Source organism: Plectropomus leopardus, chromosome 23 (assembly GCF_026936395.1).
Source record: "Plectropomus leopardus strain MGB_pleo_1.0 chromosome 23, ASM2693639v1, whole genome shotgun sequence".
NCBI lineage: Eukaryota > Metazoa > Chordata > Actinopteri > Perciformes > Serranidae > Plectropomus > Plectropomus leopardus.
Genome location: NC_142198.1, coordinates 1,847,432 through 1,861,886, shown reverse-complemented (window position 1 = coordinate 1,861,886; position 14,455 = coordinate 1,847,432). Strand labels below are relative to the sequence as shown.

The 14,455-nt window shown below is 40.0% G+C and overlaps 1 long non-coding RNA gene across 1 annotated transcript; it reads right to left on the bottom strand.

The window, feature by feature from the left end:
* Positions 1-459: 459 nt before the first annotated feature.
* LOC148185579 (uncharacterized) lies at positions 460-1,953 on the bottom strand. The gene is made up of 2 exons (XR_015775717.1): positions 1,701-1,953; positions 460-1,474 (listed from the first exon to the last, which is right to left on the bottom strand). It is a non-coding gene; the product is annotated as an uncharacterized LOC148185579 (long non-coding RNA).
* Between the last annotated feature and the right edge of the window lie 12,502 nt (positions 1,954-14,455).

Below are 14,455 nucleotides of genomic sequence, written 5' to 3'. Positions count from 1 at the left end.
ATACCCCTTGTCCCTCTTTTGGTTTATTGGGACCTGGTCACCCTAGTACTATCTCGTACGTATAAATATTGATTCTGAGTAATATCAGTATCAAATATTGATTAATATCAATTTAACTTTTTCCATAATATTGATACAGAACTGGAGGGGTTTTTTTGCTCTCTCTCCAACAGCTAGTTGACACACAAAATTAAGCATTGCCTACATCTTCTACAAGTAAATTAAATGTTGTTGTTCTGAACACAGAGTGCACAAGCATCTTATATTTAACTTTTTATAAAATCTTAAAATTTGGAAATTCCAGTATTGTGACATGAGTACTGTTAAAGATTTTTTAAATGTATGTTTGCAAGCAACTAACCTGGTTGTTTGACTATGCTTTGGACCACAATGAAAGCTTTTGTTAATTGTCCCATCTGTATTTTACTACCAAGTGCATGAATAAAAGAAGATGCAAGCTTGTAAAACAGTCTTGTTCCTTTAATGTAAAAAAATGTACATGGCCATTTTACTCAGGACAGAACTTGGTTGGTAATTTTTTACCGAATTCATCATATTAGGTTCATTAACAGCCATGCATTTTAAAATAGCAAAGTCAAAACACGAACAAATAAAAACAATTCAATATTTTACTGTAGGTTACCTGTAGGCCCATGGAGTAGGCAGGAATTAAAAACACTTGACAATATGGTAAACTATTTCTTTTAATTGAAACATTGATAAACATCCAGAATACAAGTCTCTAAGAACAGATCATGAGGTCACGAGCAAAAACTCAAAGTGGAACTACCACCATTCATTTTTGCTTTTGAACTGTTCATATTGATCCTTTGTCCAAATGGAAGGATAAGCAGGAGGCGTAGCATCATCATCACCTGTGCTTTTTTCTGGTGGTCCTGCAGCTGCTTCTTTTCCCTGACATGGTGCCTCCTCACCCTGACTCTCAGCCTGCTCAAAATCTTCATCACTGGGTTGTTTGTGATTTTCTGTGGTAACCAATCTTCAGTGTCCCTGTCAAGTTATTTTTCACTGCATTATTCCTTTAACATAAAAAATGACCGTTTTGTAGTGTTTCTCTCCGTTTTTATTTAAAATGATAACTGCCAGATAAGATGATAACTGACTGATATTTAAATCATGCTGAAAGTGTTTCAGCCAACCACAAGAATGTTTGGAATTACGTTGGTGTCTTTTATTGTTCGTCCTGTCCCGGCGCAAGCGGCGTTTCTTGACGTCTGTGCACCAGTTGTGGAAAACGTCCCAGTGCAATAAATCAAACAAACCCATCCCCATAGCAACCGCTGTGTTTCGGAAGTAGACACGCATGTGTGCCCTCTGCGTGGTGTGTCCTCTTTTGAATAAATGTCCGGAGCTGATCTGGGTTGTCACAGTTCAGGTTTATTTTCTTTCTCTGCAGTCAAAACATGGACACAGAGCAAATCACCGTCAACTGTGGACACAGCACATGCGCTCTCTGGAAAGACAGCACACATACCGTTTTAGCTAGCAATGCGCAGGGATAATAATTCTTCCTTTACCGACAATAAAACACCCGAAAACCCACAGCCAACTCAATAAAAACATAGCGAAATTAACCTTAAACAATTAATAACAAACAAAATACAGCCAGTTAAGGTTTTCAGTGCTTTTTAAAGGCCAGTTAATATCATTTTGTCCACAGACATTCACAAACACGTTACCTCTACGGAGTTCCTCCATTGTTCTAGGAATTACCCATAATCCTTCGCTAACTAAGACTGCAGGTACCGATAAAAACAGCAGAGGGCGCTGTCGTCCCATTTAGCAGGATTTAACCAATTATTTTATCCTGAACCTTTTTAACTATGTTACACATGCGCACTCACGTACTGCTGAGCGAAATCTCCGGTCGTTAGCTCACAAGCAGTTTCTTTTCCGAGCTGTTCTGTATCGTTGAAATTGAATAAAATAGCACGAAACACAACTGCTTACTCTCCTACTGATTTTAATTGAGACACATTGCAACGAACGTAAAGACATTAAACGTGTGGTACACGTTTCGAAGGCTAGGCGCAGAGGAGACCACCGGACTCTCTCCGAGGGGAGGGGGAGAGGAGCAGGGCAAGAGCCTTGAGGAAGAGAGGGAGATGTCCGGCCAAGGCTCCGTCCAGCGGACGGTGGACTAAAGCAGAGCACGGACAGTTCAGAAACAATTCGGAATGAGTTAAAAGGAATTTTAAACAGACAAAGTAGTTTTCAAGACTGCATATTGCTAGCGGATCTATTTTCTGACCCAGAGTGCGGCCGTGACTGGTTCTGAATGAGGGCTTTATAACAGGCAGCTGCTCTACCATTTTCCTGGTACTGCCTACCGCCACTGAATCTTTTAGTGGTACGCAGTACCGGACCGTACCGGCTTACTTTCACCTCTGAGTATACATAACCTTAAGTCAGCATTGTGTATAACGTCACCTTGCAGAAAACTCTGCAAGGCTGCGACATCTTAATTTGGCTAATAGCTGCTAAAATTATGGCTAATGCTTTTTAACCTTAGCTCATCATGTTGTCTGATCATTTTGATCTCGGAATTTTTGTTCTTTGACAAACGGACATCAGTGTTGACTGAAGTAAAAAGGTTTTAGTTAAAGCCTACCTAACTGAAAACAATTAATGTTAACTCAGATGTTATGTTACATAGAAAGCAAAGGCTGGCCAACGCTGACACCACGGCATAGTGACGACCCTTTTCGTGGTTCAGTTGTGAAATAAGCTTCTGTACCCAAAGTTCTGCATAGCATCTTTTTGACACTGACAGCCAGTGTTGCCAGATTGGAAAAAACATTCATACCAGAGACTAAAATTATCATATTTTTTGAAAAAATATCTTCAAATGTCTTCCAATCACAATCAAGAGAACAAATAGGTTAAATATTTGTAAATGACTGGTGGCTGTGTGTTTAAGAAAACAAACGACAGCGCTTTGTTGTCATTGAGCGGTGCGTGTTCAATGAATGTGACCCGTCTCATTCATATCCACGACTTACACCAAACACGATTGGCTGTAAGGAGATCACGTGAGAAATGATGTGTGAACACAGAAATAATCGTGCAAATCCGATAATTATCGTACATCTGGCAACACTGATGACAGCAGCCATTGATAGTTTGAGCAGAGCGCTGATTGTTTGTCCGAGTGAGTTACAGGGGAATGTATATTAAATAGTATTAACACTACATAATGAATATCTGTACTGGTGAATAATATACAAGGCGTAGATACAAAGAATTACCTTGAGGGTCTGAGTGCCCCAGTAATGAGCTCTAAAACATGGAAATGACTTAGCATTTCACCGTGCCACGCCAAACACGGCTTTATAGCCTTGTTGTGGTGGTGACACAACGGTGGTGTAGTTTTTCAGTGTTAGCTTTTTACTTCTGGCGGTTGCATATAAACTACAAAAATTCTAAAAAGTGGTAATCATTTTTGGGTTATATTACTGAACAAAATGCATCATTATCATAAATGTATGTTTGCCACAGAATTTATTTTCTGCAATGATCCAAAATCCAAGGAAAAAGACCATCAGCTGTTTGAAAGGGGATCCAGGGTGAAGTTGAATGCCACATTGGCACACAATCCTGGAGAAAACCCCAAAATTAAAATAAATAAATAAATAAATGAAGACAGAAAAGGGGGAAAGGGAGGGGAAACAAAAGTAGGTAAATGTAATGTGGCAGGACAGGATGGTAATTAACGAGATCAGGCTAGTCCTGATCATTTGTTTTTATCCTACCACTTGTTTTTTTTTTTTTTAAATCATGCATTATTATTAATGCTGATTTAAAGCTTGGGCAAACCAGCGCCCCTGGAGAAAACCCCAAAAATAAATAAATAAAATAAAAAGAGACTGTGAGGAATCAGTGCTAGCTACTGAGTCTCGAGGGAAAGGGGAAGAGTGAAAAGAGATTTAAATAAAGGAAGAGAAAAAGGGGAAGGGGGAGAATGTAGGGTGGCAGGACAGGGTGATATTTAAGGACATCTGAAGGGAGGGAGTTTGACCCCAGATGGAGAGGGGTTTCTCATCTGTGGTGCTGCTGTTGAAACGGTTTGACACGGGGCCGTCTAAGCAGTGGCTCCCCTTTATCGGCAGAGAGGTAATTTGACCCCTCGATACCTGAAGGGAAATCCACCACAACTCTAGCTGTATTAATTTCCCTTCGGCTAGGTTTTTTTTGTGTGTCACGAATGGGTGGCAAACAGGTTTGTCTCAACTCAAGGGTTTGGAGCTGCAGGCTCCTGACGTGGTCACAAAGAGGACGGCTCTGTGCAGCATCTTTGCAGACACGCTGAAGTGGTCTGTGTCCCACAACACACAGTTCCTCCTGTTCCCGGGCCCGTTTTTCACCCGCACGAGACACATTAAACTTGTCAGTTTTTTGCCTTTCTTCCCTGGCCTTCTGCACCTTTAATTTGTCCTGTTCATTGTGCAGCCTGTCGGCCTCTTTCTGAGCCTGGAGCCACTCTTTGTTGCTCTGAAGCTCTGCCCTTCCCTGCTCTGCTAGTTCAGCCTCTGTCTCTGCCACTACCTTGGCAATGCTTTGCTCCTCTCTCAGATCTGTGATAGTGACCTCCTCAGTCTTAGGGGCCCCAAGGTGGTCCAGAACCATCTGTTTGGGTATGTGGAGCTTCCTGAACCTTTCTTGTTGCTCATGTCTTCTTCTTCGTCTGAGAAGTTTTTTTTTCTCCTTGAAGCTGAGCAACTTTGATTTTCTGCTCATCTGCCCTAACTTTTTGCGCATGTTTTTCTATGTTAGCTTTTTTCCCCGCAATTTCATGTAACCTATTATGTTCGTTAATTTTCTTTGTCTCAGCATTTTTTTCTATTTTTCTATTTCCTGTTTTTCTTCCCGTGTGTGCAGGTCATCAAGGCCCCTAAGCATTTCTGCATCTTTCTTATCCTGCAGCCTCTCTTCTGCTTTGACATGCTCCTTTTCTGGTATTTGTTTTCCCCAGTATTTTACAGTGTCACAGGTTTTAAGTTTTTGCTGCATTACTTTTTCCCTATTCCTTCTCATATCATCTTCCCCTCTAGCCTGAATTAACCCCTCATCCCTGCGTACTTCATCTTCATTCATTTGGTGTTGTTTTTTCTTTAACTGAACAATCAACATATTTTCCCTGTCCATTTCTGTTCGTAACAGATTTTTGGATTTGTTGTGGTAGCAGCCTCTGGCCTGCTCCAGTTTCCTTACCCTTCTGAGTTTTTTGCCACCGTGCCTCAATAAGTTTCCCCTCTGCTCTTGCTTGCTTCTGACATGGTCACAAAGAGGACGGTTCTGTGCAGCATCTTTGCATTCATGCTGAAGTGGTCTCTCTCCCACAATATACAGTTCCTCCATTTCCCGGGCCAGTTTTTCAGCCGCGCCGGACACATTAAACTTGTCAGTTTTTTGCCTTTCTTCCCTGGCCTTCTGCACCTTTAATTTGTCCTGTTCATTGTGCAGCCTGTCTGCCTCTTTCTGAGCCTGGAGCCACTCTTTGTTGCGCTGAAGCTCTACCCTTCCCTGTTCTGCTAGTTCAGCCTCTTTGTTGGCCACTACCTTGGCAATGCTTTGTTCTTCTCTCAGATCTGTGATAGTGACCTCCTCAGTCTTAGGGGCCCCAAGGTGGTCCAGAGCCATCTGTTTGGGTGCCTGGAGCTTCCTGAACCTTTCTTGTTGCTTGTGTCTTCTTTTGAGAAGTTTTTCTTCTCCTTGAAGCTGAGCAACTTTGATTTTCTGCTCCTCTGCCTTAACTTTTTGCACCTGTTTTTACTATGTAAGCTTTTTTTTTCAGCAATTTCATCCAGTCTATTTTGTTTGTAAATTTTCTTTGACTCAGCAATTTTTTGAATATTCAGTTTTTCTTCATGTGCATGCAGGTCGTCAGCCACTGAGCATTTCTGCATCTTTCTTATCCTGCAGCCTCTCTTCTGCTTTTACACGCTCCTTCTCTTGTATTTGTTTTTCCCAGTATTTTACACTGTCATGGGTTTTAAGTTGTTGCTGCATTATTGTTTCCCTATTCCTTCTCATATCATTTTCCCATCTAGCCTGAATTAACTCCTCATCCATGCATGCTTCATCTTCAACCATTTGTTGTTGTTTTTTCTTAGATTGAACAATCAACAAATTTTCCCTCTCCATTTCTGACCGCAACATAACTTTGTTACATTTGTTGTGGTAGCAGCCTCTGGCTTGCTGATGTGCCTTGTTTTTTCTTTTTGCTTTCTAGAAGGCTTTCTTGACTAAAATTACATACAGGGTGTTAATGGTCACTTCTTGAGTGACTCCCAAGCCCCCAGGAAGTGCGCCACGCTCTGATGCAAAATTTACATAGTGGCCAAAAGTGGAATTACACTGTCATGTGATGCACATTGGCCCAGAAAGACTTTTCCCCATTTGTTAACATTGGGAAAGAGACATCCTTAAATCTCTGGATAATTTGTTTGAGACATGTTAACTTTTTAGAACACATTTTTAAATAGCCATTATTTAAAACATTAAGTCCTAAAGACGTAAAATGTGCCATTTTCTGAATATAGAAATATTTCTCCAGACATAAAATGAACGCGCATCGGACCCTCAGGACTCTGCACATGCATGTAAGTCTTGGAGTCCCTGACACAACAATGGGACAGCCTTTGAGCAGTGCTGTGACGCAATCGGACTTCGAATGCAGCCTCCGAAGGATGCAGACCCCGAATTGGAACACAGTATCAGAGTCAGTGCTCGGTTACACTCAGCTGAGCTCGACCACGTTGCTCTGTCGTTAATCACTACTTCGCATGCTCAATGGGCCAGTAGATCCGGGTATTTTACAATTTCCTAAACCCGGAAAAAGAGTTTTCTCTGCTTCATGCATCACTGAGCAGCTCTCATAGAAATGAATGAGGCTCCGTCTCCACGGCTGTATCCAGATCTATAATAGGTCCTTGGTGACACAGTGAAATGTCATACAGTAATTCATCATAAGTTAGTCAATGAATGATGACTCAGGAAATAGCCAGTTTACATATGACATAATTCATTTGTGTTGGTCATTGGGAAGACAGGAAAGCTTCTTTTTTATCTTTAGAAATAAAAACACAAATTAACTTAAGGGGTGCACTCATCACATAAGACTTGTTGATAAGCTAATCATTCAGTAACAAAGGTGTTGATTAATTACCAGAAATATTATAAGGTTGATGTAACTCAGGTTGAAAAGCCAACTACCACTTAGCCAATCCCAGACCACTTCCAAGCTATAAATATCCAGGTAAGGTGAGGTCACTTCCTCTTCTACGCACAATTTCACTGGTTGGCCAGATGAACTCAAATGAACAGAAAGCGTTTGAACACACATTATGCTCCTTAATGCTTTGCACCCAGGTGTGTTCAACTTCTTTGCTTCCCTTTCAAAACAAAAGCTATCTGACTGTGTCTCTGTGGAGAAACTAATCGCGCCCTCACTTGAACTGGTTTGATTCTGGATACAGATTCAAACCCTCTGCCTGATGACCTGAGAGGCCTCACAGGGATAAAATCAATGAGCACGTCAGAAATGTACTGTGGAGCCAAACTATTAACCCTTTGAAACCTAGCAAATCAGCTTGATTTCTTTCAAAAACAAGGGAAGAAGGCAATGAGCAACAAAAGAACAAATGAGCGAAAAATTAGCAAGAAATAGTTATGACTGCAAGAAATTTACTTGAAAATTAGTAGAAATAAATAAATGAATAAATATATAAATAATAAAAATAATAATAAAAAGACCTGGAAAAAATGTGTAGCATTATTCTGAATAAATACATTTGATTAAATATCTATTCCTTAGCTTTTTTTCACCTCTAGACATATTCCCATTTAGAAAAAAAATAGATTTTCCTAAGTTCTTGCATTTTGCTGAACATTTTTTAACAAGTTACTAATGCCTTTTTTCTAATTTTTTTGAAAGAAATCACACCAGTTTGCTCAGGGCTCAAAGGTTTAAATACCTGACTCTTAGTAGGATTTTGGTGATGAGAAGATGAGCCAGTGAAGTAAATTCAGTACCTGAGTACTATGTTCCAATTTTTGTGTGCATGTGAAGACTCCGGCTGCTGCATTTCGAATGAGTTGCAGCCGTCAGATGGATAGTTTGAATAATCCTTCAAAGAGAGCATTACTGTAGTCTTACTTGCTTGAGACGAAAGCATAAACCAACTTTTTACAGAGACAGTTTGAGAGTTTGAAGTTAGTAGTTTGGTAACAGGACTGAGATCATCAGAGGAAAGTGAAATGTACAACTGTATGTCATTGACATGGAGGATGGTAGAATCAAAAGTCTAAAATCTTTCTTGTATCTTTAATCTTTAAATTGCATTGTGGATTTGGAGATTTGGGACCCTCCTAGTATTGTTACACTGAAATGTTTTTTATATTCTGACAGCAGAAAAAGTCCCTGTAACTTTATTTGAAGGTTATTTACAGCAAAATTGAATTTACGGCAGAATTAAAAAAAATACAGTGATAGAAGTATTTGGTCATACTGCCCAGCACTAATATATTGCATGCCATGATATGACCTCACAATATTGTATTGATTGATTTGTAGGCCATATCTCCCGTCCCCCACTGCACATAGACTTTACAATGAAAGTGATTTACGGTACATTAGTGCAAGTTTACTGGATATTGCTCAAAGCTGTACAGCTGACTTGCTAAGCCCCACTCTGGAATGCAAGTCGATCACATTTCATGCAGCTACACAATGCACTCAGACGTCCTGCTTGTAGACCTACATAGAAAGGCATCAGAAATTTTGATTTTCCTGCACTTTTATTGAAATTTATGCAAACGATGTGCATGGTGTAAATGCAACACTGAAGTATCCTGAGAGGCTAGAGAATGGAGTGTATTTTCTCCCGTTCTGTAAACCTCACCTAAACAGAGCAAAGTGTCTTCTTTGGATTCAGCTGTGTGGCAGTGATCAACATAAACAAGGATGTCTACATAAGGTAAAGCAAAATAGTGTTATCCAAATTTTCTGCAGCGTGAAAAGTATACATAACCTTAAGTCGGCATTGTGTATAACGTCACCTTGCAGAAAACTCTGCGAGGCTGCGACATCTTAATTTGGCTAATAGCTGCTAAAATTATGGCAAATGCTTTTTAACCTTAGCTCATTATGTCGTCTGATCATTTTGATCTCAGAATTTATGTTCTTTGACAAACGGACATCAGTGTTGACTGAAGTAAAAGGTTTTAGTTAAAGTTTCTTTTAGTTTAGTTAACTCAGATGTTATGTTACATAGAAAGCAAAGGCTGGCCAACGCTGACACCACGGCATAGTGACGACCCTTTTCATGGTTCATGTGTGAAATAAGCTTCTGTACCCAAGTTCTGCATAGCATCTTTTGACACTGACAGCCAGTGTTGCCAGATTGGAAATGTTAAACATTCATACCAGAGACTAAAATTATCATATTTTTAGAAAAAATATCTTCAAATGTCTTCCAATCACAATCAAGAGAACAAATAGGTTAAATGTATAACTTTAGTAAACAAGTTTGTAAATGACTGGTGGCTGTGTGTTTAAGAAAACAAACGACAGCGCTTTGTTGTCATTGAGCGGTGCGTGTTCAATGAATGTGACCCGTCTCATTCATATCCACGACTTACACCAAACACGATTGGCTGTAAGATCACGTGAGAAATGATGTGTGAACACAGATGTAGGAGCCCCGAAATAAGTTAAAATTAGTCATGTAAACTTAACTAAGTGTTCATTGTAAGGTCAAATTATTGTACAGTATGGAAATTTTGGAATTATTGATCAAATAAAATACATAGGGCAAAATAATTGTGCAAATATGATAATTATCGTACATCTGGCAACACTGATGACAGCAGCCATTGATAGTTTGAGCAGAGCGCTGATTGTTTGTCTGAGTGAGTTACATGGGAATGTATATTATTATTATAGTATTAACACTACATAATGAATATCTGTACTGGTGAATAATATACAAGGCGTAGTTACAAGGAATCGTGCAAAAAAACCCAGACAGATTAGAGTGCCCCAGTAATGAGCTCTAAAACATGGAAATGACTTAGCATTTCACCGTGCCACGCCAAACACGGCTTTATAGCCTTGTTGTGGTGGTGACACAACGGTGGTGTAGTTTTTCAGCGTTAGCTTTTTACTTCTGGCGGTTGCATGTAAACTCCAAAAATCCTAAAAAGTGGTAATCATTTTTGGATTATATTACTGAACAAAATGCGTCATTATCATAAATGTATGTTTGCCACAGAACTTATTTTCTGCAATGATCCAAAATCCAAGGAAAAAGACCATCAGCTGTTTGAAAGGGGATCCAGGATGAAGTTGAAAGTAACATTGGCCTGCAGAAAAACATTCTGGGGTACTCTTTTTAAAGATTGACAGTTGACAGAATGACAGCTTATCAAAATGTTACATTTAGTTGTTTTATTTATTCAGTTTTTATTTTTATTTGTTGTTATTATTATTTATTATTTATTATTATTTATTATTGCTAATCTAAATTTTAGGGAGGGAAATGGAGGGGAAATGAAGATAGTTAAAAGTGATATATCAGGGAAGGGTGGTAATTAATGAGATCAGGCTAGTCCTAATCAATCAATTTGTTTTTAGCATACCAGTTTTTTTTTTCTTTGAATCATGCATTATTATAATGCTGATTTAAAGCTTGGGCAAACCAGCGCTCCTGGAGAAAACCCAAAAAATAAAAACCTAAAAAATCAAAATGAAGAGAGAGAAGAGGGAACGGGAGGGGAAATTAAGCTATTTAAAAGTAATGTATCAGAACAGGGTGGTAATTAAGGAGATCAAGCTAGTCCTGATCACTTGATTTCATCTTAGCAGTTTTTTTTTTAAATCATGCATATTTATCAATGCTGATTTAAAAAACCCCAAAATTAAAATAAATAAAGGAAGAAAGAGAAGGGGGAAAGGGAGGGGAAACAAAAGTAGGTAAAAGTAATGTGGCAGGACAGGATGGTAATTAACAAGATCAGGCTAGTCCTGATCATTTGTTTTTATCCTACCACTTGTTTTTTTTTTTCTTTAATTCATGCATTATTAATGCTGATTTAAAGCTTGGGCAAACCAGCGCTCCTGGAGAAAACCCAAAAATAAATAAAATAAAATAAAAAGAGACTGTGAGGAATCAGTGCTAGCTACTGAGCCTCGAGGGAAAGGGGAAGAGTGAAAAGAGATTTAAATAAAGGAAAAGAAAAAGGGGAAGGGGGAGAATGTAGGGTGGCAGGACAGGGTGATATTTAAGGACATCTGAAGGGAGGGAGTTTGACCCCAGATGGAGAGGGGTTTCTCATCTGTGGTGCTGCTGTTAAAACGGTTTGACACGGGGCCGTCTAAGCAGTGGCTCCCCTTTATCGGCAGAGAGGTAATTTGACCCCTCGATACCTGAAGGGAAATCCACCACAACTCTAGCTGTATTAATTTCCCTTCGGCTAGGTTTTTTTTGTGTGTCACGAATGGGTGGCAAACAGGTTTGTCTCAACTCAAGGGTTTGGAGCTGCAGGCTCCTGACGTGGTCACAAAGAGGACGGCTCTGTGCAGCATCTTTGCAGACACGCTGAAGTGGTGTCTGTCCCACAACACACAGTTCCTCCTGTTCCCGGGCCCGTTTTTCACCCGCACGAGACACATTAAACTTGTCTATTTTTTGTCTTTCTTCCCTGGCCTTCTGCACCTTTAATTTGTTCTGTTCATTGTGCAGCCTGTCGGCCTCTTTCTGAGCCTGGAGCCACTCTTTGTTGCTCTGAAGCTCTGCCCTTCCCTGCTCTGCTTTCTGTCCTATGACTGTATTTCTGTGGGCAGTGATAGACTGCAGCGCCACAGATCTTTTCTGAGCTTTTTCCTTCAGCTGCTCTGCTAGCTCAGCCTCTCTCTCGGCCACTACCTTGGCAATAATCTGCTTCTCCCTCAGATCTGTAATAGTGACCTGCTCTGTTTTAAGGGCCCCCAGGTGGTCCAGAGCCATCTGTTTTGGTGCCTGGAGCTTCCTGAACTTTTCCTGTTGCTCATGTCTCCTTTTGAGAAGTTTTTCTTCTCCTTGGAGCTGAGCAACTTTGGTTTTCTGCTCCTCTGCCCTAATTTTTTGTGCCTGCTTTTCTATGTTCTGTTTTTTTTCCGCAATTTCATCTATTCTATTTTGTTTGTTAATTTTCTTTATATCAGCAATTTTTTCTATTTCCCTTTTATCTTCCCGTGCATGCAGGTCATCAAGACCCCTGAGCATTTCTGCATCTTTCTTATTCTGCAGCCTCTCTTCTGCTTTTACACGCTCTTTTTCATGTATTTGTTTTTCCCAGTATTTAACAGTGTCCTGGGTTTTAATTTTTTGCTGCATCATTTTTTCCCTATTCCTTCTCATATCATCTTCCCCTCTAGCCCGAATTAAGTCCTCATCCCTGCATGCTTTATCTTTATCCATTTGTTGTTGTTTTGTCTTTGACTGAACAATCAACATATTTTCCCTGTCCATTTCTGTTCGTAACATAATTTTGTTGAATTTGTTGTGGTAGCAGCCTCTGGCCTGCTCCACAGTTTCCTTTACCTCCTGAGTTTTTTGCCACCGTGCTTCAAGAAGTTTCCCCTCTGCTCTTGATTTGTGGGAAATGTACTGTTGTCCATCTACCTGCCTGTTGTAAATTTTTGTTTCTTTTGGCTGGTTGCCTCTGACGTGGTCACAAGGAGGACAGTTCTGTGCAGCATCTTTGCAGACACGCTGAAGTGGTCTCTGTCCCACAACACACAGTTCCTCCTGTTCCCGGGCCAGTTTTTCAGCCGCGCGAGACACATTAAACTTGTCTAATTTTTGTCTTTCTTCCCTAACCTTCTGAGCCTTCAATTTGTTCTGTTCATTGTGAAGCCTGTCTGCCTCTTTCTGAGCCTGGAGCCACTCTTTGTTGCTCTGAAGCTCTGCCCTTCCCTGTTCTGCTTTCTGTCCTATGACTGTATTTCTGTGGGCAGTGATAGACTGCAGCGCCACAGATCTTTTCTGTGCTTTTTCCCTCTCCTGCTCTGCAAGTTGAGCCTCTCTCTCGGCCACTACCTTGGCAATAATCTGCTTTTCCCTCAGATCTGTAATAGTGACCTGCTCTGTTTTAAGGGCCCCCAGGTGGTCCAGAGCCATCTGTTTGGGTGCCTGGAGCTTCCTGAACCTTTCCTGTTGCTCATATCTCCTTTTGAGAAGTTTTTCTTCTCCTTGGAGCTGAGCAACTTTGGTTTTCTGCTCCTCTGCCCTAACTTTTTGTGCCTGTTTTTCTATGTTCTGTTTTTTTCCCGCAATTTCATCTAACCTATCTTGTTTGTTAATTTTCTTAAAGTCAGCAATTTTTTCTAATTCCCTTTTATCTTCCCGCACGTGCAGGTCATCAAGGCCCCTGAGCATTTCTGCATCTTTTTTATCCTGGAGCCTCTCTTCTGCTTTTACACGCTCTTTTTCGTGTATTTGTTTTTCCCAGTATTTAACAGTGTCCTGGGTTTTAATTTTTTGCTGCATTATTTTTTCCCTATTCCTTCTAATATCATTTTCCCATCTAGCCTTAATTAATTCCTCTTCCCTGCGTGTTTCATCTTCAAGCATTTGTTGTTGTTTTTTCTTCGCCTGAACGATCAACATATTTTCCCTGTCCATTTCTGACCGCAACATAACCTTATTACATTTGCTGTGGTAGCAGCCTCTGGCCTGCTCCACAGTTTCCTTTCCCTTCTTAGAAATGGCTTCAGCTAAACTGACCATTTTATCTATTTGTTTGTTTTTTGTATTACCACGTATTATTTCTTAGAAGTGTTAATAAGTGGCTGTCTAGGTTTGATTTCTAGAGTTAGCAGTAGTAGCTGAAGTACTCGGCTGTTTTAGCTCCTAACAATACTCAGGATGTGTTTGTTACACTGGTCTGAGGCAATGAGAGAGCTGGCTTCCACTTACAGGGTTCTTATACTCTCCCGGAATGCAACATCAAAGGCAGTGATGACATCATTTCTTTATGACATCATGCTACATGACATCATGCTACGTGACATCACATTCTATTGATGTGCCTTGTGTTTTTTTTTTTTTTTTGCTTTCAAGAAAACTTTATTGACTAAAATTACATACAGTGTGGAATTTGATTTGCTTTTTTTTAAAATTTAAATTTATTATATTTACATTTATTAAATATAAATTTATTTAAAATTAACAATGAGATAAACAAAAAAGTAGTTACTAAGGAACTAATGTGGAGCGAATGAGGAGCTATTAGTTAATGGTCACTTCTTGAGTGACTCCCAAGCCCCCAGGAAGTGCGCCACGCTCTGATGCAAAATTCACATAGTGGCCAAAAGTGAAATTACACTGTCATGTGACGCACACTGGCCCAGAAAGACTTTTCCCCAGAAACATTGGGAAAGAGACATCCT